This window comes from Giraffa tippelskirchi, chromosome 4 (genome assembly GCF_054371585.1).
Source record: "Giraffa tippelskirchi isolate mGirTip1 chromosome 4, T2T-mGirTip1v1.2.pri, whole genome shotgun sequence".
In the NCBI taxonomy this organism is placed as follows: domain Eukaryota; kingdom Metazoa; phylum Chordata; class Mammalia; order Artiodactyla; family Giraffidae; genus Giraffa; species Giraffa tippelskirchi.
The window spans coordinates 211,435,335-211,456,695 of record NC_137278.1 but is presented as its reverse complement, the minus strand read 5'-3'; the positions used below and the strand labels follow the sequence as shown (position 1 = coordinate 211,456,695).

Below are 21,361 nucleotides of genomic sequence, written 5' to 3'. Positions count from 1 at the left end.
CAGAGGCGTCACCCTGGGTGCAGGTGTGTGAGCCCTCACAGAGGTGTCACCCTGAGTGGAGGTGTGTGAGCCCTCACAGAGGTGTCACCCTGGGTGGCGGTGTGTGAGCCCTCACAGAGGTGTCACCCTGGGTGGCGGTGTGTGAACCCTCACAGAGGTGTCACCCTGGGTGGAGGTGTGTGAGCCCTCACAGAGGCGTCACCCTTGGTGGAGGTGTGTGAACCCTCACAGAGGTGTCACCCTGACTGGAGGTGTGTGAACCCTCACAGAGGTGTCACCCTGGGTGGAGGTGTGTGAGCCCTCACAGAGGTGTCACCCTGGGTGGAGGTGTGTGAACCCTCACAGAGGCGTCACCCTGGGTGGAGGTGTGTGAGCCCTCACAGAGGCGTCACCCTGGGTGCAGGTGTGTGAGCCCTCACAGAGGCGTCACCCTGGGTGCAGGTGTGTGAGCCCTCACAGAGGCGTCACCCTGGGTGGAGGTGTGTGAGCCCTCACAGAGGTGTCACCTTGGGTGCAGGTGTGTGAGCCCTCACAGAGGTGTCACCCTGGGTGGAGGTGTGTGAGCCCTCACAGAGGTGTCACACTGACTGGAGGTGTGTGAGCCCTCACAGAGGTGTCACACTGACTGGAGGTGTGTGAGCCCTCACAGAGGTGTCACCCTGGGTGCAGGTGTGTGAGCCCTCACAGAGGCGTCACCCTGGGTGCAGGTGTGTGAGCCCTCACAGAGGCGTCACCCTGGGTGCAGGTGTGTGAGCCCTCACAGAGGCGTCACCCTGGGTGGAGGTGTGTGAGCCCTCACAGAGGTGTCACACTGACTGGAGGTGTGTGAGCCCTCACAGAGGTGTCACACTGACTGGAGGTGTGTGAGCCCTCACAGAGGTGTCACCCTGGGTGGAGGTGTGTGAGCCCTCACAGAGGTGTCACACTGACTGGAGGTGTGTGAGCCCTCACAGAGGTGTCACACTGACTGGAGGTGTGTGAGCCCTCACAGAGGTGTCACCCTGGGTGCAGGTGTGTGAGCCCTCACAGAGGTGTCACCCTGGGTGGAGGTGTGTGAGCCCTCACAGAGGTGTCACCCTGGGTGGAGGTGTGTGAGCCCTCACAGAGGTGTCACCCTGGGTGGAGGTGTGTGTGAGCCCTCACAGAGGTGTCACCCTCCACTCCACATTTGCCTGATTATTGCCAGTTACCAAGATTACTTGGGGGCACCCTCATGTCATGTGCAAGAATCACAAATTTCACTCATTTCATTCCATTCCAGAGTTTTGATGGAGGGAAATTTCCTTTCGTGTGTTGAGATGTATTATCATTTCCTCCCAAGGTTACCTTAAGCTAAAAATTAAGCCTGGATATTGACTAACATGGGTTGAAGGCCCTGCCCAGTATTCTACACCGGCTTTTGTCTTGTTCTTCACTAAATCCATTCAAGCATTGAGCCAGCAAAGCTCCGGGTCCTCTGCAGGGCTTGAGTGTGACAGTGGTTGGGACCTGGCACCCCCACCCTCCCACCCCCAGCCCATAGATCCTCAGGGAGGCAGAAATCTCACTCCACTGACAGGTTACTGTGAGAAGAGCAGGAACACAAAGACTGTGGCACATCCCTTGAGTCTTCTCAGAAACCACAAGTTGTCTGAGGTTAAGAAAATGTAGACAATATCCTATTGCATTAAAATATATACCATATATGGCACTCAGATATCAAGAATGAATTGTCTTTCAGAAAAATATCTTGACTGTTGTTGCTTCTCTGTTCATTCTAGGAAAGTATGAGTGCAAATACATCAAATTTGGGAGGAGATTCCTGGTGCAGAAGGCAGCATGTTGTCTTCCCAATGAAGGGGCAAGGACCCCTAGTTGGCAGGGACCCTTCTCCCTTACACATGTGCTCCAGGGGCTGCCAAATGGCCACTGGCATCCAGCCCAGAAAAGCTCAGCTCCTTTCAATGGCTTGAGCAGATGAACATTTAAGATGCTGCAATATTCTAGTAATTTATTAATGATATCGCGTAGCAGATGCTGGCAGCATTTCTGTGGGGGTGTTTTTTGTTTTTTTTTTTTTAACAAGAGTAGAGCTTGTTTCCTTCCAAAGTTGATAAGCTTAAAATAAAAATGGGAGAGGAAATGATTCCAAGGAAGAAGCAACCCTGCCTTCCCAAGTAAGGGGATTTTCTAGAGGCAAAAGTATAATGGGAAAGAATGGGAGAGAAGGGACTCCTCTCTCTCCAGAAAGTCAGCTGGGGACAGGGAGGGTCTGTGCCAAAGTGAGGGGGCAGTGCTTGTCAGGCGGAGCCTGGGATTCATTTTGCAGCTGCATGCTGAGTGCCTGCTGCGTGCGGGGCGCTGTTCTAGGGCACATGGTAAAATGGACAAAGCTGCTGGCCTGGTAGGTGTTTCATTTTAGTGGGGGAGTAAATGAGTCATTTTTGAGTCATGAATTGAGTGGAGCACTCTGGACGCAGAGAGGAAATTACAGCGGGCCCCAGCTGCTGTGCTCAGCCTTGGTAGGTACAGGTATATGCTGATTCGCCGGCGCCGCACTTAGCATGTGGAGCACAGGTTTCCAATCATTTGTGACCATTAGTTTATTTGATCTTCAGAAACATCTTATGCAATCATACCTCATCACCTTGGGTCACAGAGCATCACATAACTGCCACAGGGTTTCACTGCTGGCAGTGGCGGACCTCAGATTGGAACCCAGATGCCAGGTGCCAGGGCTAATGCTCTGTCTATGGAGAAACTCAGGGAGAGGCACAGAGGTGGTCACTCCTGGTGGTGCCGTGTGGTGAGCTTTCCTGGCAACTAGAGAGGTGAGGTCACAGCAAGGCCTGGAAGGATGGGGGGCCCTGGAGGCTGAGCCAGAGGCATCTGGGAGGGCGAGTGATGGACAGATGGTGAATAATGGAGCAGAAACCCATGAGGGATTCCCTAGTGGACAGACAAGAGTGTTCTGCCTGCACACCTGCACCATGGACTCTGTCTGGGATTCTGTTCAGCACCTGCCTGCTCAGGGGGCCTTCAGAACCTGGGACAGCTCCTAACACATGGCCGCTCCCAGCCTGTGCGGCTCCTAGGACAGTTTACTATCTCCGGAAGGCAGAAGTGCTCAGGATTCTGTCTTTGCAACGATCTTTCCCACAACCTTGACTTTTAGTCCACTCAATTCTCACAACAGCCCTGGGAAGCAAAGGATGTTCCCCATTCAACATATAATTACACTCATTATTTTATTAACACAATTTTATTTTGTAAACCTCTTTAGATAAGTCATCTTCTAGAAAGAGCAATTATTTTGCTGAGAAAGGTTCATGTAGTCAAAGCTATGGTTTTTCCAGGAGTCATGTACAGATGTGAGAGTTGGACCATAAAGAAGGCTGAATGCTGAAGAATTGATGCTTTCAAACTATGGTGCTAGACAAGACTGTTGAGAGTCCTTTGGACTGCAAGGAGATCAAACTGCAAGAAAATCAACCCTGAATTTTCTTTGGAAGGATTGATGCTGAAGCTGAAGCTCTAATACTTTGGCCAACTGTTGCAAAGAGCCAAATCATTAGAAAATACCCTGATGCTGGGAATGATTGCAGGCAAAAGGAGTAGAGGGTGGCAGAGGGTGAGATGGTTAGAGAGTGGCATAGACTTAATGGACATGAATTTGAGCAAACAATTGGAAGCAAACAATGGAAGATGGTGGAGAAGGAAATAGCAACCCACTGCAGTATTCTTACCTGGGAAATCCCATGGACAGAAGAGCCTGGCAGGCTATAGTCCATAGGATTGCAAAGAGCTGGATAAGACTGAGTGACTGAACGACAACAAAATTAAGAGCAATAAAAGAGAACACGTGTGGTAAACATTTAGGAGACAAAAGTTTGGGGCATGAACTTTGTTTTTATTACAATTATGGAAAAGTTAAAACAGAGTCTTAAATGAAACCTGCGCCCACAGTTTTTTGTGTCGTGGGAGTGGCCAACATACCCCTGGGGACTCCCAGGGCACTGAGTGGGAGCTCCCTGCCTGTACTGTGTCCCTCTTGCCAGATAGAATCTTCCATCAGGATGCAGGAAAAAGAAGGAAGAAGAACTTTGAGACTGGAGGTGGGCACGGGGCAAAGGGGAGGGGAGGAGACAGGACTGACTACGGGGCGGAGAGCATCGCAGGGTCAGGGTTTGGGTGCTCGGTCCCAGGGTGTCTTAATGTCCTTTCCTCAATCACAATTCCAGAACTGGGATGCATCCCATGGGGCAGGCCCTTTGGAGTGGCTGATGGGCCCCCAGAAGGGCCAGGCCACTGAGAAGCATTCACACAGAAGGAGGCTGGCGAGCAGAGACCTCAGTGTTGAGGTCACCGGTTTCAGGATCTACACCCACACCAGAGCCCAGAGAGGAACTTGGCTACTGTGGGACGGCACGGGACCCGGGCATCTGTAAGGGACACAGGACCTCGCGGTGCCCTGGACAGTGGCTGTCACCTGCGTGTGTCTGGTCTTCCCCTCGTGGGGTCACTCGTGCAGAGATCAGCCTGGAATAACTCCTTTTCTCCCTCCAACTGACTGTGGCCACCAGCCACATTGCTTACCTGAGGCTTTTCCTAAGTGGGACAGCTTTGAACGAGGGCCCCTAAGGCCCCAATATCCCCCGGTTTGCTCAGCGTTGTCCAGAGTCTTCAGTTATGGCCCAGAGAAGCCCGCAAGCCTGGTTCTGCAGCCTTGGGGTTTGGGGAGCTGACAGACAATTTTTGGTTACCAGGCAACCGCTGATTTTTCATAACCAACAAGTACAATGCCACACATGATGCATTCATCAGATAATAACGCAGCTCTCCCACATCGCCACACACTGATCGAACCCCAAAGAGCTGCTTGGCAGAGACTTGAGAGCCTGGGAGCTTGAGGAAAACAAGACCCGAGAGGCACAACTCAGGAGGAAGAGAGTCCCAGGAGGGGATGTGGGCTGCCCTGCTGCTGGCTAGGTCCAGGGGCTGAGCCTCCGTGCGGTGAGGCTCTACAGGGCCAGCGTCAGCTGACTAGAGGCCTGAGAGCACTGGTATCAGAACATCCCCAGGTCAGCCTCAAATAGTGGCTCTGCTTTTGTGAGAGCCCATCTGTCCCGAGAACCTCTTCCCTCTCCTCCTGCTTTTGGGAGAAGAAAATCACATAACCTTTGGGGTACAGAGCCTCCTCCAGGCAAGGAGAACCACAGTTTGTGATGCTGATGCATAGTTACTTGGCGGATGAGTGAGCTCCCCTTGACCGCCGGCAGCTCACTGGTAGTGGCTCGGCTGGAGGCTGAGGAATTTGGCCTGTTTTATATCTGGACAGAATTGGGTTGTCAGAGTGGCTGCTAGTCCAGGAGCAGGGGAGACCACTGTATACGGATACTGACTGCAGCCTCCTGACCATACAGCCGGCCGCTCTCTGGAGCGCCCACCTCTGCATGGGTGTCCAGGGCCTGGCCTGCTGTGGGCTCTGCATTTCCTCCTGATACTTGAAGGGCGGTGGGGAAGAAAGAGCGGCGCCTCCCCCAGGGGGAGGCCCTGCTGCCCGCCCAGCACCGGCGGCTCCTCTCTAGGAATAGCGGCCACTTTCAGGCTGCCCCGGGCAGCTCTCCTCCTAATCACCAGTATGCCCAGGATGTTCCCGAACAGCCGGATGATGCTGGGGATGCCTTGCTATTTATAACCTCTGCTAACATTTACATGGGCTGCCCCGGGGATTCCATGGCTGCTTGGCAAATTCCTTCTGGAGAGACGACAGGGCAGTGGAGGGAAGTGAAAACACCCAGGCTGCCGTAAACACTCAAGCGTCACCCACACCAAAACCCTTTGTGAGTGTTGTCTGTTTCTCATAAGTCCTTCCACATCAGCTCTGAGATGGTGGCACATGCCTGTCTCCCTGAGGGAGAGCTGTTGTTGAAATGCTTGGTCAATATGAGTCGGGCATTTCCATGTAGAGAAATGGACGTGGTGGAGGGTGAGGGTTAACGGAGGTGGTGCCTGTCCAGGGACTCAGGCCACTGCCTGCCACACAGCCCCGGATGCTCCAGACCCTTTGTGCTGGAGGTGACGGGCTGACTGAGGACACAGGGGCTGGGAAACTTTGCTGAAGCTTGACAGCCACCTCCGTGACTTGTGACATCACAAGGGGATAAGTGGATTTTGCTCAGCAGGCATTTATGGAGCCCTGCTCACAGGTGATGGGGCAATCAAAAGTAAGTCAGAACCTGGTCCTCTCTGGCTGTCTCAGTCAGCTCAGGCTGTGTAACAAGCAGCATGGGCATTTATTGTCTCACATTCTGGAGGTCGGAGGTGGAGAAACTGCAGCGCTGGTTCCTCCTGAGGCCTCTCTCCTGGGGAAGAGAACACCGCCTTCTCCCCGGGTCCCCACACAGTCCTCTCCCGTGTATGTCTGTGTCCCAATCTCTCCCTGTAAGGACCCCAGTTGTGTTTGCACCGGGGCCCATCCTGGTGATCTTATTTAACTGGGTCAGCTCTGTGAAGACCCCTCCCCAAACAGAGCCTCGGGTCAGGGCTTAGACATGGGTTTGGGGGCACACTCCCCAGCTCTGGGCGGCAGTCAGCCCCTTCCCTGGCTCGCCATGGGGGTGACTCTGTGGCCACACTGTGACCCTTCTCTCCTGCTCAGCTCTGGACGCCTCCCATTCCCTCTCATCCTATGGCCTCCTGTCTACTCTGCCTCGCCCCCCGACTCCAAGGACGGTGACAGGAACCCCTCGGCCCAGAAACAGCCTTGATTCCTTGCAGCTTGGCGCCCCAGCTGCACAGGGCGCTCTGCCCCCTCCCCCAGCCTTGGCCTTCCCTGCCCTCTGACCGAGCTGTGTCCCCAGAGGCAGGTGTCGAGGCCCCACCACTGTGGCTACATCTGGAGAAGGGCCTGTATAAGCTTTCCTTCTTGAGTACCTCTGAGAAAAATTCCAGGGGAAGTGCCTGGTGTCCAGTTATGAGTGACTGCGGGACCCACACCAGCTGCCTGGCACTGACCTTCACACTGTGTCCAGAGGGAAACCAGACAGGAGGGAAGGGGGCCGGCCCGGCCCCTCATCACCCCTCCAGGGCCTCTCCAGACATGCAAAGCCGTCACATGGTCATGAGGTTAAACTAATCTCCAGCAACACCGCGTGGCTTGTCTTATGCCGAACGAAAGTCACTTTGGGAAGTTCGCTTTGACAGCCGGGGAAGAAGGGCCGAGATCAATACGCCAAGCCGGCTCTGGGCAGCGCCGTGGTGACCGGCCGCCAGCGGTCAATAGCACACAATTAAGATAATAAAAACTGAGCGCCGGCGGAGACCTCGGGGTCCCGCGGCCCAGCCCCGGCATCGAGCACACCAGGAGATGAGTCTCCACCAGGGCAGCGGCCTGGCCGAGGTCGCCGCCGCCCGCGCTCAGAGGCGCACCCCTTCCTGGGGGAGCCAGCTCACCGGCCCGAGTCCACCAGGCTCCGTCCGCCTGGGGAGCCCTTGAGGCCCTGCCGCTACCGCACACTCCTGTTGAGGGACTGATTCACGGAGAAGGCGGCTCCGGCGGCTCTAGATCTACAGCCGCAGACAGACAGACATGTGCAGAGTGGTTCTCCTCCTCCACGAGAGGCGCCTGAGGGCCTGGGCGCTGATCCCAGGGACTCGCAGAGCACACAGACCCCCGCGCTGGGAGCTCTGCCGGACACGCTGGGGCGATGGGGCGGCTCCTTCCCCCGTTTGCAGGCACTGCTTCATCGCTGATCTGCCCCAGGACCCGCGCGGAAGAATCCGTCTGGTGCCTGAGGCCTTCGGGATCCTCAGCGGTGCTTGGAGCAGAGCTGGGCGTGTCTGAAGCCAGCTGTACCGCGCGTGTGCGTTTCATCCATCATAAACGAGGCCCCCGGAGCTTAATCACCCGCGATTCCCTGTGACACAGAGCAGGGTGAATTGAATATTGTTGCTTTTGTTCGGGGAGATAGCAGAGGCTGAAGCACCTGTCAGCAGCTGATAGTGACTCAAATCGCGCCCCTGTGAAATGGAAATGGCTGGAGAGACAGAGGAGGCGTCGGGAGAGGTCAGGCCGAGCAGGAGGAGGAGAGCGGCGGTAAACAGGGCCAGGGAGGGTGCCCCTCTGGAGTTCCAACCGAGCTGACTTTTGGAGGTGGCTGAAACGTGCAGAGCCTGGCGGGCTCCACCCCCGGGGATCGCCGGCTCCGTTCCCCACGGGATGACAATGTTTGATCACATTTTATCGCAGTGACAACCAACAGAAGCTTGTAAAACCCGCAGCACAAAATGATTTATTATCTCAGATTGACTCCGCCCTCCCTCCCTCCGCATTCTGAGAAGCCTCGTGGCTGGAGACGCGCCTGGGCAGTCGGCAGCAAAGGGGACCCGGGGGTCCGGGGGTGGGCAGGGGGTGCCGAGGCTCCAGGCTGGGTGTGCCAGCTCCGTTCTGTCAGCGCTGGGGCTCAGCACGCGCTCCCACCCGCAGCGCGTGGACCTGCCCTTTGGGGGTAAAGCTTGGGCATCTTTGCTTTCTCAGGGGCTCATCGTCATGGAGCTCATGCAGACCATGTGAGCAGCAAGTTACATAAACAGGAAAACAACAGAACCAGCTCCGGTGGCAGCAGGGGGAGACTTGCCTGGAGTCACTTGTCAGGAGGAGGCGGGGTCTGCAGACCTGCTTAATCCTCCCTCTGAGGATGGGGTGTAGCATGTCTCTGAGCCCCGCCCAGCACCCCTGTGTGGCCACGAGGAAGCAGAGTGCCCAGAAAGGGTCAGCCAGAGATGTGTGGTTGGTGGGTGCGTCCTGCAGGGATCCGGGAAACTCTGGGGCTCCCCCTACAGAGCGAGGGCAAGGGGGAGCGCCCTGCGAGCTGCAGGGACACAGAGTCAGGGGGGTGCCCAGGGCCCGTGAGGCCTGACCTTCCAGGCACAGAGTCTTGGGTCAAGAACCAGCTGGGGGCTCTGTGCCCCCTCGGTCCATTCCATCCTGCTGTGGATCTCCGGGGGGCCAGGCAGACCGGGGCCGTGAGGCCAGGCTGCGTGTTCAACCTTCTCAGAGTCTAGAGCTCAGAACGAGTGGGAGGCACACCAGACCAGAGGCCCCCGCGAAGCCCCCTCGGGGTCTCTCCTGCCCCACTGGGGGCCCCAGGATGGGGCCTGGTGATGCCTGTGTGGACCTGCCTTCTCAGTTTCAGGCATCGGTCTAGGTGGCCCCTGTCTGCTCTCACGTAAACACACATCTGTTTCTGCTTCTGGAAATGACACGGAGAGAAGGTCTCTGGAGCTGATGAAGCGTGGAGGGCGGCAGGGTGACCTGCAGCGGCCTCTGTAAACGGTCAGCCCCAGCTCCGGGGATACACCCCCACGCACGGACAGGGCGGGGAAGGGGGGCCTCAGGAAGGGTCACCGCAGGCTGGACGCTCAGAAACCAGAGGCTAACTCCTGCAGTTTTGGGGGCGGGGAGTCCGGGACCAGGTGCCGGCAGGCCGGGTTCCGGTGAGCACGCCCGTCCAGGCTGCAGGGGGCTCTCGTCTCGTATCCTCACACAGGACAGCCCTCGGGCCTTTTATGAGGACGAGGATGCCACCGCGAGGGCCTCGCCTCCGCGCACCCTCATGCTGGGGCTCCATGGCGGCCTCTTTCCGGTGGGCCTCCCACCCACCTGAGTTCTAGCTCCTGAGACGGCTGAGCGCCCACCTTGGTACCGCGGGCCTCAGGGCCCCAGTCCCCCCGGCTCGCCGGGGATCCGCGGAGGACGGGATGGATGGAGCGAGCATGGAGCCCCCGGCTGCCTCTGCGCCACAGACTCTGTGATTAGACGGTCAGGCCTCACCTGGCCCGGTTCCCTCCTGACTCTGCTCTGCAGCCTGGCAAGCACTCCAGGGCGGCAGCTCCAGCAGATGTGGGAGTCCCTGGAGGGGCGCCTGCAGGAGCTCCTTGTGGGGGGACTCAGAGCCCGGCTTACCAAAGGTGACGAGGCCGTTTGCCGTTTATATTCTGCAGGTTATTTGTGATCGATTGTGTGATCCTATTAGTACAAGGCTTCCCTGGTAGCTCAGTTGGTGAAGACTCCGTCTGCGATGCAGGAGACCCTGGTTTGATTCCTGGGTCGGGAAGATCCACTGGAGAAGGGACAGGCTACCCACTCCTGTATTCTTGGGCTTCCCTGGTGGCTCAGCTGATAAAGAATCCGCCTGCAATGCAGGAGACCTGGGTTCGATCCCTGGGTTGGGAAGATCCCCTGCAGAAGGGAAAGGCTACCCACTCCAGTATTTTGGCCTGGAGAATTCCACGGACTGTATAGTCCATGGGGTTGCAAAGAGTCAGACACGACTGAGCGACTTTCATCATCATCATCATCAAGTAGACCTCAAGCAAACACAACAAAAGGAAAACAATGATTATTTCACACTAATAGGAGACAGACTCTGTAAAAGTAAAAAAAAAATTTACACAACAGATGATCAAATATCAAAACACACAGAACAACTAGGAAAGCCACTTGGAAAAGCAGATGTCAATGAAGCTGTAGTAAAACCCTTGGCATCTGAGCATGACTGTGCAGTGTAAGTAAATGTTTATGTCATGTCACAGGGGTGATTCTCTGACACGCGCCCCTGAACACATGAGTATCTGTGTTTACACAGGGACACGTGAAGACACAGGCTCTCACCCGCAATCACAGCGGGTGCGGGCAGATGTCGACAGAACAGTCAGAGAAGTGTAGACCCGGCCACAGCGATCACAGGCGGTACCCAAACAGATTCATCATCGTGTCTGACACTCAGTAAAATAAACCGGAAGTTAGTTACGATCCCAGAGACGGCAGATGGACTGAACTCTGGTCTCTGGAGTGTGGGGTATCAGTGACGTTTGCTTACAGCGCTGGCCGAGGAGATTTTGCCATTGTCGCTTTTGTATCCAGACTCCAGACCTTCTGAATAGTTATCCTGACGACACTCTAGACACAACTTGAAGGTTCTTTCAACCAAGGAAGTTAAGAAAATAATGGAGTATCCTGAATAACGCATGACCAATTACTATTAGGGAAAAATAATAAGAAGGAATATATGAATTGGAAAAGAGTAGACTTTATGAACATTCCTCATGCTGTATACTTCAGAAATTAAAAATTTTAAATTCTTAAGGATTCTAACCAGAAAGGGGACTAAAGCATAATTACGGCATAGACAAGGGTTGCATTTGTGCACTTAAGCTGGATACGGCTGTGAATGTAAACTGGTAAACTGGAGGACAGACCTCTGGTTAGTGGATGCGATTTCAGAAACACGCGCTGCCGGGTTGACTCTAAGAGGGGAGCCCCAGGGTTCTGCGCCCACCTCCCCGGGCTCAGGAGATGAGGACCGACTGTGGGTCTTGTCATAGGCGGGAACGCTAGAGAGGAGGGAAACACCTCGTTAGAACTGCCGGGCGGATGACGGGAAGGCCAGTGCCCAGCAAGTGGACCGTCTGATAACCATTTGTTGGACGGAATGGATGAATCAATAGGAGGTGAGTGACTTCGGAAAAGTCCAGAGCTAATACTGATGTGTGGCTCTCAATCCCATCAACTGCTTCTGTGCTTCTAGGAGGCTCAGCTGCTGTGGAAGGAGTCTTTTTTTCCCCCGAAATACTGTTACCTGGTGGGTACTGCGCGCGTCCTCGTTCTCAGGAGAGCCCTCTCAGAGGAGCCCGCCTGCTCAGGTATGAAGCCCTGACAGCCGGTGGCACCCGGGGAGCCCTCAGGTGGCAGCGGCAGCGAGGCCCGCTGTCCTGTCCACCTCTGCCCAGGCACTCCATGTCACGGCCTGTGACCCGTTGGGCCCCCGCTGCCCGTGGATGACAGGCGAGCCTGCCTTCCCGAGTGCTGGGGCCTGAGCTCGCTCTTCCCCCACTCTGGCCGCTCAGACCACGGCCCAGCTAAGTCACCTGGCCACCCAGGAGAGTCGTGGGCGCTGCTGGGTTTGCTCCATCCGCGCAAGCGGGCCGCGCATCTGCCTGGGGCTGCCCCCACCCTCCAGCTAGGAGCGTGCTCCCCGGGAGCGTCCGCCCAGCCCAGGCCTGTCCTGCCCGCGAAGCACCCAGGGCTGCACGTCCACACTCACGGGCTTCATTTTCCCTGTTTGTCATCCCTGTGTCGGCTCCTTGGGGACCATCCTCTCTGGCCGAGGGCTGAGCGAGGGGGCTGAGTCAGGGAGATAAGGAGAGACCACCTTCCCTCCTCTGTCCTTGTTTGCGCTTTCACTTAATGATAAAGGAAACTATCTCCGACAGGACTCCAGAGGGAACAGCCAACAAAGCCCAGCCTGGATCAGCAGCTCAGACAGGAAGTGCTCCCAGGGAGGACGTGCGGCTGGGTGGCTTGACGGAGGCTGTGCTGGGGGACCAGCTCCCGGCTCCCGTCTGAGAGAGGACAGTCCTGATGCTCTGAAGCGCCCAGACACCCTTGTCATGTCCTGGGGTCTGCACTAGCGCTGTGACTGACCACGTGGGGTCCTCACAGTGCTGGGGTTTCTACGTCAGGATGAGGAGGCTTCTGGAAGAATCATGGGGGCCCCAGGCAGTGTCCCAGGTATAGCCAGAGATGCTCTGGAGGCCCAGTTCCTGGAGACGGTGAGGGGGCTGGATCCACAGGTCCTGACCCTGTCTCAGGGTGACAGGCTCGCAGCTCATCACCCCCAAATCTCTAAAGTGGACCAGATGCCCCTTTTCTGTTGCTCATCTGGCAAGTGAAAGCTGTTGCTGAGTCTAAGGTTCACGGCCCTCTCACCTGGAGGTAACTGCTGTCCCTCCTCCTCACCCCCTCCTCCCATCCCGACCACGGTGCCTCCTGGATCCGGACACGGATGTCTCTGGAGCCCCCATGTCCCTCCCCGCTCCCCTCCAGAGAAGCTGAAAAGCAGAGAGATCCTTCACAAAGTGCAGGGCCAACCATATTCCTCTCTCCTCTTGACGCTCCAGCAGCCTCTGTCCTGGTCTGGAACCCATGGACCTCCCCTCCTGGACGCAGTCCACCTCTCCAGCCTCAGCGCTGGCCACTCACCTCCTTTGTCCAGGCATCTGTGCTCTATGGATCTGCTCACAGGCGCTGTTTCCTGTCTCTGGAAGCCAGCGGTTGTAGGGGAGACTAGATTCCTACGAGCTAGGCTGGGGCAGCCCCAGGCTCAGTCGAAGGAGCCCATCCACCCCCGGCGGGCCCCAGAGAGCAGCCCTGGGCATCCCCTGGACGTGAGCAGCCATGGAGGAGGTGGACGTGGACGAGGCTGGGCCACTGCCCCAGAGGCTGCTCAACAGGCTTGGATAAAGGAGGGGGCGGGGTGGAGTCATCCATGGTCAGGGGTTTGGGTGAGGCTGGAGCCAAGCTGGCACTCAGCCAGGAGCTGGACAGCCCTGCGCGGGGCAAAGGCTCCCCAGCATGGGTGCCTCTCGTGGGCACAGGAAGGATCCGTCCCCAGCTTCCCACTGAAGCGCTGAGCACACAGAGCTGAATGGCGCTCCACGTCCAGGCTTCTTCCTGGGGCTGGAGTGAAGGACAGCGCCGGTCAGGGTCGGCATCCGGCTCAGGGGCGCCAAGCCCTCACCCTGGGAGACGGGGCTGCGGTGGGGCCCCAGGACGCAAGGACACTGCCATGTGAGCAGGAGGAGGCTGGGACAGCGGGAGGCTCCCGGGCCGGATGGTCCACCATCCTAGGAAACTGGGCTCCAGGTGTTGGGCCCCTCAAGCCCCGGGGAATGTGCCGTGGCATCCGTTTAAGAGAAAAAAATACGAGTTTACAGAACACTGGGAGATGTTTCGCACAGAGCGCGTGCAGATGCCGTCCAGACAGGCAGCGGGAAGCGTGTCTCAGGAGGAGACAGGACAGCGAGGCCCTGGCTGGCCCGGTGCCTCGGCTGACCCAGGCCACGGGGACCTGGGGGCCAGACGTGTTAACAAGGCAGAGAGGCCGCCGGCGCCAGGGGAGGGAGGCCGTCAGCAAGGAGATGGCTCAGGCACCTGCGACCCTCGGCCGGCCCTGCACGTCACCGCTCTGTGTCTGCAGCTGCAGGACAGCGGCCTCCAGCTAACGAGCCGCTGCTGCTGCTTTAATGTTGCCACGAGTGGACGTGCAGATCTAATGCAGGGGCTGAGCCTGGCCGTGGCCGGGAGAGCGCGCGTGGCTCCTTCCAGCCCATCGGAAGGTCAGACCTGGGAGTCACAGCACCAGGGACACCTTCCAGGCCTGCCCTCCCTGCCTGGCGGTTTGCTTTGACCTTTTTGCGAAGAGCTGACTCACTGGAAAGACCCTGCTGCTGGGAAAGATTGAAGGCAGGAGGAGAAGGGGACGACAGAGGATGAGATGGTTGGATGGCATCACCGACTCGATGGACATGAGTTTGAGTAAACTCCGGGAGATGGTGATGGACAGGGAGGCCTAGCGTGCTGCAGTCCATGTGGTCCTGAAGAGCTGGACACGACTTAGCAACTGAACAACAACAACAAATTCCTTTTTAAACATAAGAAAGGGAATGCCCCTGCCTTCTGGATGGAAGGTCTTCACTTGCAGGTCTGGAGGCGGTGGCTATGACCCCTGTCCTCACTGCCCATCTACCCACCTGGGGGCCTGTATGCCCCTCGCTCCGTTCAGCACATGAAGGGGCCACCCCGGCCGCATTTGTCCCAGCGGCCCCCGTGTCCCCACAAGGTCATGAGTTGAAGCCTTGGCCCCACGGTGACGGTGTCAGGAGACGGGGCCTCTGGAGGTGATCGGGGTCGATGAGAGGGCCCCGAGCCCTGGATGGGACCAGGGCTTCCTAAGAAGAGGAGGGACCAGATCCCCTTCCCCCAGGTGAGGATGTTGAAGAAGGTGGCGTCTACACCCAGGAGAGACTGTCTCGGGGCAGATCGCCCGGCACCCTGATCTCGGGCTTCCTGTGGCCCGAGCAGCGTGAGATGGCACTTCTCCTCCGTCCTGTCTGCTCATCCAGCTGCCACCTGAACCCACGCGTGCAGGGTGGCTGGGACCCCTGGCACGCCTCACCCGGAACACGGCTCCCTGCACAGCAGAGCAGGAAAGAACGCAATCATCCCCGTGGGCCGCGCTGCCCCCCGGGAAGAGAGGCTGGAAGTGCTGGTGTGCGGGAGGGCACGCCCCAGAGGCCCCCTCCCTGCTGAAACCACCCACCCACTGCCGGGGGCTCCAGAGTGCTTTTAAGTCAGTTCGGTCCCTTTGCTTGAAGCAGATCTGAGGGCAGTTAGCATCTCCGATATTGCTGCCTGCTGCTGAGAGCAAATGCCAACCGGAGCAAATTTCTGCCTTCAAAGGCTTGCGGGGGTGGCCATAGCCCCAGGCTCCTCCCGGGCCTGTGACTTCTCTCCTCTGATCTGTCCCTTGGCTGGTGAAGGCTGTGCCCAGGGCGGGTTCCCGGGCTGATGCGGTGCTGAGAGGACAGGGAGCTGCCAGGCTGGGCCCGACTGCCAGAGACGGCCGCATCGGGGGGGCGTCCGCTGGCCGGCGCGTGGCTCGGTCCCACCCCGCCCCCCGTGTGGGGTGTGGGCGTCTGGCTATGGGGCTGCCCACCCCCCAGTAAGAGGCCCATCTGCCCAGGACAGCGGGAGCTTGGCTGGGGCTCAGGGGCTGCTCCCCTGAATTCCCAACCAGGCAATGTTCCCAGAAGCAAGACTGAAAAGAGATGGGGTGGGGGGTGGTGAAGGGAGCACAGGGAGCTGGCGGGAGGTCCACGTCCAGGGCAGGACGGCCTCAGGGTGGGTGGGCGGCCTCAGGGTGGGTGGGCGGCCTCAGGGTGGGTGGGCCCAGGGCAGCCCCCAGCCCTCACACAGGCTCCTGACCCTGCTCGTCCCGCCCTCCTGCCTCCTCCATCTGACCGGGACGAGAGCCTGCCTGGGAGGTCCACGCAGAAGCCCAGGCCGTGGTCGTGGGGTCTCCCCCATCCCCTCCCTGGCTTTCCCGACACCCGCAGTGTGGAGTTGCAGCCTCTCTGACAGCTGGGAGCCTGCACACCCTCTGCCTTTGCAAGGCCGGTACTCTCTACTCCCTGGACCCCCTGAGGCCCCCAGTGAGCCCCTCCGAGTCCCTCACGGCTGCTCCCGAGCTGCCTCCTCCCTGAAGCCCACCTGTCCGGTCAGGGTAGCCCTGTCTCACTGCTGTGTCCCCAGGGCCCCCACAGCGCCTGGCACTTGGGCGCTCGATCAGGGTCCCTGGGCAGCACCTCTTTCGTGGCCATGGGTTCACTGAACTTCCAGCAGTCAGACCAGACTTCTCCGGTGGGGGGGGGTGCTGCTGGCCCCGCAGAGGTCTCTGAGGACCTGGGGAGGCTGGTGATGCAGCCTCTGAGCTGCCTGGGGCCTGGGACGAGCCCCTGTTCTGTGCTGACCTGGCCAGTGGGCCCAGGACAGCCTCTGCCTCAGTGTCCCCCTGCACAGGTCAGCACAGAGCTGGTTCCCATCCAGCCGGCCACCCCTCGAAGGTTCTGCCGCTCTCACCGTGGAGGAGAGTGGGGCAAACCGAGGCCAGGGCGGCCCACACGATAACCCAGAGGCCCAGTGGCAGGTCTGCCCTGCGCAGGGTTGGCTGTGCCCACACCCCCAGCCGTGGCTTACACAGCAGACTTTTAGTGCCTCAGGGCTCTGGGGCCCAAGGCTTTCTTCCTGAGTGACTTGGGCCCAGCCCCCGGCCCGTGAATGGCCGCGATGTGTAGCCCACCCGTGAGGGGCTGCGTGGTCCACGTGCTGTGTCTTTTAAGGGCTGGCTAGGCAGGGGGGCAGAGAGAGGAGAGGCAGCAGGGCAGAGCTCCTCACCCGCCCGGTCCTGGGATGGGAGGCCCCGGCTTCACGTGGGGCCAGACTCGGGGGCTCTCGGCCTGCACGTCCCTGCCCGCCATTGCTCCCAGGCAGTGAGAGAATCAGGCACACAAGGGCCCCGGTGCTCCGAGCTTCACCCGACGCTGAAGGCCGCCAGGAGGTCCCAGGACGCCGGGCCATCGAATGTGGGGTCCTAACAGGTGCCCGGGGTAGAGGGGGACATTGGGAGCCAGCAGGGGCCTGACCCTGTGGGGATGCGAGCTGGAAGCAAGGCCAGGGGGTCTCTCTGTGAGTCCTGTGGTCTCCGGTGGGCAGACGGGAAAGGCAGCGGCTGCTGGGAGGGGAAAGCAGAGGTAATGGGCCGCGGTGGCCCCTGGAAGTGGCCGAATTAATGGCTGGAAATGCTCAGACAGTGGGCATTAAACAAACTCATAAAATCCCAAACCAAAAACCATGCTGAGCTTCCAAAGTGACTCAAATGCGTAGCAAATAAAAGTCTAAAATTATCGAAAACCTTTTAAGAAGATTACTCTGGAGACCCGGTCAGACCACTCTAGCTCTTCGTAAAGATATTATAGCATTTTTTTTTAAAAAAAAAAACATCAGGGTTTTTAACAAGAAAACATTTGGCAGCATTTCCCCCACTGAGCTCATCATTCGAGATCACTTTTGAAATGGAAGGCTGATTTTTTAATAATTTACCAAGCAGCTGAAGAATAGATGTGTCCCTTTCATAATATGGCACATTCAGCGCTGTGGGTGAGGCTCCTCTGTGGGGGCCAACCCCTCGGGGGCCCACCTGCTCATCAGCGCTGAGTAGGGGCCGCCGCAGCCCACACCCGCCGCACGAGATCTCCGCAGAAATGCCTGACCCCTTGGAACAGGAGCTGCTGTCTCGACGGGAAGGTAAGCCCCACCCATGCTCTACCGATGGGCGACAGGCAGGGAGCTGCTCCTTGACCTTGCTGGGTTCAAGGGCAAAGGGCTTGAGGAAAGCCAGCCAGGGTGGGCTCCCAAGCCCCTGGCCCAGAGGGCACTGAGCCCCCCGTGTCCGCTCCCCGAGGCTGCGGCACGTTTGGGGCCAGTGAATCTGGGGGAAGACCGGAACATTCCATCTAAACGCGCCTGTTCTCCATCTCACCCACAGGATTCGATCCCCTGCAAAGCTGGGGAACAAGCTGTGTTTCTCTCTCTGTTTTATATTGAATGATTCTATCTGTATTTTCCTTCATTAGAAAACTAAGTGTCTTAGTTGCTCAGTCGTGTCTGACTCTGTAACCCCATGGACTGGAGCTCACCAGTCTCCTCTGTCCATGTTATTCTCCAGGCAGAAATATGGGACTGGGTAGCCATTCCCTTCTCCAGGGGATTTTCTGGACCCAGGAACTGAACCTGGATCTTCTGCACTGCAGGTGGATTCTTTACCATTACCATCTGAGCCACCAGCGAAGCCCAGAGGTGCATCGCTGAAAAGGAAAAGAGAGTTGGTACTGAAGACTATTTATTGGAGGGCTGGGGCTGCCTGTGAGTCTCTGGGGATGAGCTGGATGGAATCAGCGTGCTCCCCGTCAGTCACCTCCCTTCCACGGGACACAGCCCGCGTGGCCGGGCCCGTGCAAGCCTCACAAAGGAAAGTCAAAGTGAATGTCGGGTTGGAAAGAAAGAAGCACAGCGACCGTTTCTGATGACGTGAGCGCAGACCTAGAAAGTCCAGAAAGATCTACAAACTGTTTAATTTAACTAGTGGTTTCACTGAAGTCACTGGACTCAAGGCCATTTCTTTAGAAAAGCAGCAGACAGACAGGACAATACTTCAGGGGCTGCTAGCCCTGACGTTCAGAGACCCAGGACCAAGCCTGACAGTGTGGGCCGTGCAGACGGCACAGCAGCAGGGACACCCGGGGGCGGCCAGACGGAAAGGCCGAGCCCAGGGCAGGCTCGCCCCGGTGACGCAGGCCAGTTCTCCCTCATGCAACACACACATTCCAGTCCAGCCTCCACTGTACGCTGGGGAGTTTCCTCCCCCAGAGGTCGATAAGCTGATTCTAAATCACCTGACGATCTACCGACTGGAAGGACAGAGCTGAGGGTGACGCTGCAGGCGCCGGGGCTGCCCGCCGGCGTGATTATATTATTATTATACTATATTGTATTATTATCACCGTGAACCTGAAGGAAAGAGACGGCGCGACCTCGGGGCAAAGATGCACACCCCGACCCACGGGTCATGAGCGATCCCAGAAGCAGACGCGTTTATGGCCAAAGTGAAAGGGAAGTCGCTCAGTCATGTCCGACTCTTTGCGACCCCATGGACTGTGGCCCACCAGGCTCCTCTGTTCATGGGATTCTCCAGGCAAGGATACTGGAGTGGGTTTCCATTTCCTTCTCCAGGGCACCTTCCCAACACCGGGATCGAACCTGGGTCTCCTGCATCGCAGGCGGACTGTTTGCTGTCTGAGCCACCAGGGAAGTCCATTTCTTTGTGTATGGTGAAGAAGTCACCACTGCAGCGGACGGGACAGTCTTCTGTAAAGGGTCACTCACTGCACACAACGTTTCATTTCGTCCTGCCCCAGATAGTTTACTGGGAACAAACGCAGGGGCGGGTGGCTTCATGGAGCTTAGAGGGGTGTGACTCGGTTACCTAGGAAACCCTGCAGGTGGTCACTCTCCCTGGAGGAGGACAGTCAAGGCTCATGCCAGTCTCTCCCAGTTTACAAGCCCAGGGTCTCCGAGGAAGCGCCGTGGCGATGTCTGATACTGACTCTCCCCCGGCTCCTGAGTCTAGGCAGAGACATGGGCCTCCTATGAGAACTGGGGCAACCAGCCCCTTCCCCCGATTTGAAGACTCAGGTGAGAACCCAGGGGCTGTTCCACTCAGGGCTGTGCTCCTTGGGGAGGTGATCCAGGAGGAGCCAGTTAAGTGTGGGGACCTCTGACCCCTTCTTTCTCTCCCAGAAGTCGTCTCCCAGCTTTCTTATTTATGTATGCATGTATGAATTGATTTGTATTTCTTTTCTAAGTTTTCTTCCACGCTTTGCTAGCATCCTCTGAAGGGCGCTCTGCTGTGGGGGAGGGGGAGATGGCTGAACCCTCACCCTGCACCTTCCTTCTCTCCTCTTTCTGCAAATTCCACCTGTACCCGCCTCCTCCAGGATGCCATCAGATGACTCAGACCACGGGCGCCACTGCGCCTCAGCAGAGTGCCCATACCACTGGCTGGTCAAGGCGTGGACGCTGCCCAGGGCCTCTGACCATGCCCACTGGGCCATCTCCTCAAGCAGGGAGGAGTCCTCGACCTGGGACCTGGCGGCCATAGTCCTGCCCAAGGCCTGGCCGTGGAGTCAACCGTCACAGAGGGGCTGGGCTGTCTTCAATGTGGACGGTGGGCGGGAACCAGGTCCCCGCGGGAAGGTGGGGAAGTCCGAGTCTGTGCTCTCAGATGGCTGTTTGTCAGAAGCCCACATCTTTCAGTGCTGGTGAGGCCAGAGAAAGTCACACCCAGTGGCCCGGCCCTCCCCTTCCTGACCCCCCTCGATCTAGTGGGCTTAGTGTCCCCTGCACCCTGGAGAGCGGCTGCCCACCCCTCCCGATGCTGCTCCCTCCACAAGCCCTCGCCAAGGTCGGTCTGCCCTCCCTCCAGCATGGCCCTGACCATCTGTGTCCAGGTGCACTCTAGCTGCTGGTCAGTAAAAGGTGCCAAAGTGGGGGGTCCAGAGGGAAGATGGGGGGCTGGTCTTGGGGCCAGGGGGACCCGTGTGGTCTGACTTAGCGCTTGGCTGGGATGTGAGTGCCCTGCCTCCTGCCTCCAGCTCCCTTTGTGCCTGGGTAGCAGCACCTCCAGGCTCAGCCTCGGCGGACAGTCAGGATGCCCCACGAGGGAGGCAGCACCGCTGGTCGGCTTGGGGGTCAGGAGCCTTGCTGGGTGCCGGGTACAAGCTGAGGTCTGTCTAAGCCTGAGTTTGCACGTTGGGTGCTCACTCCACCACATGAGCATCGTCCGGGCCTGGCCTCACTCGGAAACCTGTTATGATCCCTTAAGTTTGCAGGCGAATGGCCCGGCCTGTTGGTTACACCGGGGGTTCCCTGATGCGCGGAGCGTCCTTGCACACACACAGGAAAGGACACAGGTGGTGCCGTGAGTGTGGGTTCTTTCGTCCAAAGCTCTGGTCCTAACTCGTGGCCGTGTGGGAAAGGTTTGGCTTCCAGCCTGTCAGGCCCAGAGGGTGAGTCCTTCAAGGCCACAGCTGCTGGGGGGACCACAGCTGGGTGAGGCCATCGGTCACTAAGAAGGCAGAACCCGGCCTGAGCCCTGCTGCCCGTGAGGGATGCAGGCAGCCTGCTTCCCCCCCTGCCTTGGGGTGTCTCTGTGCCGACACCCCCAGCCAGAGGGAGCAGGAGAAAGGAGCTTTGTGGGCATGCGGCCTCAGGCAGGGCCCTCTCTCCAGGACGGGGTGCTGTCTGTGGGGGCCAGGGCTCTCTCTGGGGGGATCTCACAAGCAGGAGGAGGCCTGCTCCATCACGAGGCCCCAGGCAGCCTTCCCCGAGGCCCCACGTTTTCTCACAAGACATAGCACGACA

General features: G+C 58.2%; 1 long non-coding RNA gene across 2 annotated transcripts; it reads left to right on the top strand.

Annotated features, from left to right (window-relative positions):
- Nucleotides 1-6,180: 6,180 nt before the first annotated feature.
- Nucleotides 6,181-17,293, top strand: LOC145503527 (uncharacterized). Of its 2 annotated transcripts, none has more exons than XR_014051539.1 (4): nucleotides 6,181-6,206; nucleotides 9,985-11,493; nucleotides 11,571-11,685; nucleotides 12,256-17,293. It is a non-coding gene; the product is annotated as an uncharacterized LOC145503527 (long non-coding RNA). The 2 variants fall into 2 exon arrangements; XR_014051540.1 differs by lacking the exon at nucleotides 6,181-6,206 and adding an exon at nucleotides 6,639-8,774.
- The last annotated feature ends 4,068 nt before the right edge of the window (nucleotides 17,294-21,361 follow it).